General features: G+C 44.0%; 1 pseudogene; it reads right to left on the reverse strand.

Annotated features, from left to right (window-relative positions):
* Positions 1–1142: 1142 nt before the first annotated feature.
* On the reverse strand, positions 1143–1626 carry LOC138397090 (large ribosomal subunit protein eL21-like; annotated as a pseudogene).
* Positions 1627–5638: the final 4012 nt, after the last annotated feature.

The following is a 5638-nucleotide window of genomic DNA, read 5'->3' on the forward strand; positions in this document are numbered from 1 at the left end:
CTAGCAAAGGAGAATTAAGATTGCAGATGGAATTAAGGTTGTTTATTAGCTGACTTTAAGATTATCCAGGTGAGCCCAATATAATCACAGCGGAAGAGAGAGGCAGCAGAGTCAGTGTCAGAGAAGGAGATGTGACTACACAAGCAAGGATAGAGTGAGGAGCTGTGAGGACTCCACCTGCTGCTGCTGGCTTTGAAGATGAAGGAAGGAGCCATGAGCCAAGGGATGCAGGCAGCCTCTAGAACTGCGGTCCCCAACTCCCCCCACCCCACCCTGGGCCGGTCTGTGGCCTGTTAACCACCTGGGCAGCAGGGCCCCACCTCCCCCACTCCCTCCACCCGGCAAGCCACCCCCCTACCCCACCCCTCCACCCCACCCCCCTCGCAGGTGGAAAAATTGTCTTCCCTGAAGCTGGTCCTTGGTGCAAAAAAGGTTGGGGACTGCTGCTATAGAAGCGGGAAAAGTCAAGGAAACAATTCTCCCCCAGAGCCTCTAGAAGCTCTGTTGACACCTTGATATTGGCCCAGTGAGACCCATTTTGGACTTCTGACCTCCAGAACTACAAGACAATACATTTGTGTTGTTTTAAGCCATTAAGTTTGTCATTAGTTGTTACAGCAGCAATAGAAAACTAATATAGCATTTAACTATGAACAGCTACATATCTAAAATTGATTAACCCAAATTTCATCTCTTTGCTCTCTTTCCAAGACAGGTGCTATTAAGGAGTGAAATGACAAAGCAAAAAGCAAAGCAGAGGAAAGGGCCAGAAAAGAACATGGCTGGCTGGCTGCCAATTACAGTGATCTCTATTCAATTCCTATCTTAATATTTATCACGTGCCCTGCCTTAGACCACAGGGGTTCTTTCCCCTACTACCTGTCTTCAAGTTACCTCCCCTCCTCTTCTGTTTTGTTCTTTGCTTACTGCGATCACCTTCTTCCTCATTTTTCTCTTCTTCCATTTCCCCAGTTTTCTCTCCTGATCTTCCCCCTTCACTAGGAAAGATTGGAGCTAGCAGTGGTCCAAACTAGAAGAAAATGCACATCCTACCAACTCCCTCCCTTCTCACCACACCTACGTAGTCGTTGGGGAAGAAATTTTTTTTTTTAAAGTCCAGCGCCTTTTATTAGTTTTGTCTCCTATGCCATGAATTCATAAAGAATAGGTTCCGGCAGCTCGGGCTCCTTTCCGTTGCTTCTCACAAAGTGCGCTGCTCTGGGTGGAGCAGGCTGGCGCTTCAGTTGAACCCAGGCACCTTTCTCTTTGGCTTCCTGCTTTTTCTGATTATTTTCCTTCACACGTCTCAGGAAGCTGTCTCGGCTCTTAGAGTGCTTAATATGCGCAATACGCACATTAATCCTCTTGCAAGAATCTTGCCCCTAACTTGTTTGTTTCCAGCAATTCCAACAGCATGCTGGGGAACATCGTAGACTCGTCCAGTTTTGCCACGGTAACATTTGTGGGGCATGCCTTTTTGAACAGTACCCATTCCCTTGATGTCTACAATATCACCTTTTTTGTAGATTCGCATATATGTGGCCAAAGAACAGCTCCATGTTTTCTAAAAGGCCTAGAGAAAGTGTATCAGGGGCCTCTCCTCTTTCCCTTTGTGTTCGTCATTTTGGAGAATTACTGGAAGATGGCGGCTCCAGCCCAAAAGAGAAGAATCTTGAATGAAAGCCAGCAAAGGACAGCAGGAGTAGACAACAAAAGAAGCATTTGAAAACAGGATAGAAAGTCACAGGAAGGGTGACAGACAGGAGATGCCACCTCGTCTCGTTGAAATAGCTGCCACCGTTTTCCTTAGAGAAGTTATTCCGATGCACCATACACCAGAGCTGAGTTTAAATATTGTTCCCAGGCACTTGGTAGTAGGGTGGACGCCCCTCTGTTTCTCTGAATAGTTTGCTACTTACTTAGAGCTCTTGGCAGAATTTAGAACACAGAGTTAAGTAATCTGAGTGCACCTAGCCACATCACCATCTGTGATCTGTACACAGTTTGAGGTACACTGTAAGACAGTCAGGTATTTATTGCAACTCTGCTGTATATTTGGCAATGCATCAGACACAGGTAGTGGTGGTGAGTAACAAGCAGCGGGCCAGTGGAGCTGCCTTCTGGTAGGCAGTGATCTTCCTGGTATTGTTATAAGCACAGCATATAAGCCACCTGCTGGAGGTGTTGTCTTAAAGACAGAGCTCATCTAATTTAGACAAGAACAACAAAGTCAAAATTCCTCCCCCTGAAGGCCCCTGTGACTCTGTGTGCCTCCCAAGAGGACAATAACCTCTTCCTTTGGAGTCAGGTAGGTGCTTTTGAAACATGAGGAACGACCACTCCCTTGTTTCAGTTCTCTCTGCCCCCTTGGATGTGATCTCCCAGGCATGCCAAATAATGCCTTGATATCATTTCGACCTGTGTTGTCATTTTACAAATTTTATCAGATGACTTCATATGGATGGCACCAAATCTTTAGAGGAATGATACAACAACTTGAACAGCCTGTCATGTTCTAGGCATGCTCCCTGTCAGGGCATTAGAGATGGAGAGGGAGGTTTAAAATGTCTCATTCTAATCACCTGTGTTGCTGCAGCTTGCTAACTGGTCTTCTTGGCTTCTGTCTTTCCCTCCTCCAATCCTGCCCATGAACTTTTATTAGAGGACGCCAAAACAGCACTGACAGCCACCCCGCCTTCGCCCTCCTGCCTCCTTATCTGAGTGAGATGCTCTCATAACACCCTAGTTCTTCCCCCTGTCAGCAGTCATCACACTGAACTGTGATTGTCTATTTACTCATGCACATCTCCCACTGAACTCCAATCTATGGTGGCTGGCCCATGCCCGTGCTGTGGATATTTGTATGTAAACCACTCAGCCCTGGTGCTAGGAGGCAAACAATGATACGTGTTGGTGTGTCTAGTGATTAGAAGCCAGTTTGCTACCTACAAACTTGCAGTAGTTCCCCAGTGTTTATCAGATCAGGCTCAAACTCTTCATTTCAGTTTTCAACTCCTTTGATTTTTCTTTTATACCACCTTTCAGATCTCTTCTTTGTTCTCGTCTGGCTCTTACATCTTCACGTGTGGGTTGATTCCTCTGCCTGCTTCTCTGTGGTAGTGTGTCTCTAAAGATAGCTGTCATCAATTTCTGCAAACACATGCCACTCCTCCATTGAGAGATGGTGTCTACGCCTTTCCCCCTTGAATCTGATCTGCTCTATGACTAATTTCAATAATAGAATATGGCAGAAGTCACAATGCCAATTCTGGGCCTACACTTTAAGAGGACTGCCAGTTTCTATAATATCTCCTGTCTCTAAGGGCCCCGAACTCTTAATAAGTTCAGGCAATTCTTTTGGAAATAGAAGCTATGTGGAAGTGGCTGAGGTACCAGACATGTGAGTGAAGATGTCATCTTGGACAACCAGCCCATTCGAGCCCTAAGGTGACTCCAGTCCCAGCTGCTGTCTGCTTGTAACTACATGGGGGACCCTAAGCAGAACCACCCATGTACAGTCATCTCACAGAACCATGACATAACAATAGTTGTGTTAGTCACTAAGTTTGGGAGTGGTTTATTATACAGCAATAGATATCCTTAATACAATTCTTCAAAGTACCAAACCTGAATTTTCTGTGAAGCCTTACTTTGCTAGTCTAGTTAACATTGATCGCTCCTTTCTCTAGCTTCTATAGAACTTATTGATACCAGCTGGGCATGTTGGCTCACACCTGTAATCCTAGCACTTTGGGAGGCTGAGGCAGGAGAATTGCTTAAGGCCAGGAGTTCAAGACCAGCCTGAGCAACATAGAAAGACCCCCATCTCTACAAAAAATACAAAAATTAGCTGGGTGTGGTGACACCCATCTGTAGTCCCAGCTGTTCAGGAGGCTGAGGCAGGAGGATCGTCTGAGGTTGCAGTGAATTATGATGATGCCATTGTACTCTAGCCCAGGTGACAGAGCAAGACCCCCATCTCAAAAAAAAAAAAAAAAAAAAAAAGAACTTCTTGATACCACACCTTTTGTTATCCAACTGTATATATTATTATTTTTCTTTACCTATATGCTAATCTGGACTTCATGACCAAACCATATGATCTTTGACGATCTCAAACAGTGGAAATTATCTTTTGTAATTCCCTCAACAAGTCCCAGTACTGGACAAAAATGTCATTAATAAGCAATTGAGTTGAATTAAAAGTAAGGTTATTCTTAGTCATTTTAGTTCTCTCCCAACTTTTAGCTTTGACTTTCCATGATGGTATGTTTGGGAGCATTCTTTTACATTATGGTTAATGAAAAGTATGTGGGCAGCAGGCAGCCCTTGGGATCCTTCCACCCGTAGGCGGTGTTACAACGCAGTGGTTCTCAAAGTGTGCTCCAGAATCAGCAATATTGGTATCACCTGTGAATGTGTTAGATAGCAACATTCTTGGGCCTACCCCAAACCTACTGAGTTAGAAGTTCTGAGGGTGAGGACCAGCATTCTGTATTTTAACAAGCCTTCCAGATAATTCTGATGCATATTAAAGTATAAGAATCACTCTTTTTTTTTTTTTTTTTTTTTTTTTTGAGACAGAGTCTCGCTCTGTTGCCCGGGCTAGAGTGCCGTGGTGTCAGCCTAGCTCACAGCAACCTCAAACTCCTGGGCTTAAGCAATCCTCCTGCCTCAGCCTCCCGAGTAGCTGGGACTACAGGCATGTGCCACCATGCCCAGTTAATTTTTTTTTCTATATATATTTTTAGCTGTCCAAATCATTTCTTTCTATTTTTAGTAGAGATGGGGGTGGGGGAGGGGGTCTCACTCTTGCTCAGGCTGGTCTCAAACTCCTAACAAAAGTGATCCTAACGAGTGATCCTCCCGCCTCGGCCTCCCAGAGTGCTAGGCTTACAGGCGTGAGCCACCGCGCCCAGCCAAGAATCACTCTTGTGGTGGGGAAAGTCTTGGTTTTAAGGTCAGAAACTCTAGGAGTTTTTAGTCCTGCCATTTACTAGTTGTATATCCATGAGAAAGTTACTTAACTTCCTCGAGCCTCTCTTTCCTCATCTGTAATATGATAATTCCAAACCTGCCTACCTTCTAGGAATGGGAGAGTTGAATCAGATAATATTTGTGACTCCATGCTTAAAAATTATAAAAGTATAGTGATGAAAGCTACAAGTAATGATGAGTGGCTCTTTACTCAGAGGTAGAATGGGATTAAACACAGAGCAGGATGCTTTCACTTTAAATTACTTTTCTTGTTTTCCTTCCTGTCCTGGACTGAGTACTATTCTGTCTTGTGTGGCAGGCCTTTGGTTTCACAGATTCATGAGCAGTGGCTTATGTCACATTCCCAAATCATTGCCAGATTATCTGTGTAGAATTCCCTTCCCCAGCAATGGCTGGCTTTAAACTAATTTTTAAGACCCAGGTAATTTCACAGTAACACAGCTGAAAAACCCCCTGTCAACTATTAAAATTAATATGTTCAGTACCTTCACTAATAAAGGTAAAAACTAAACCAGGAGAATGTAATTTCAATTGAATTTAATAAGTATTCTTTCAAAATCAAATCATATTCATTTGAGATTTCAACTAGTGAAGATAAATTCACTGCGTGGGAAGTGTTGTCCCCAAATTATAAATCTAG

The sequence above is a fragment of the Eulemur rufifrons genome, chromosome 16 (genome assembly GCF_041146395.1).
Source record: "Eulemur rufifrons isolate Redbay chromosome 16, OSU_ERuf_1, whole genome shotgun sequence".
NCBI lineage: Eukaryota > Metazoa > Chordata > Mammalia > Primates > Lemuridae > Eulemur > Eulemur rufifrons.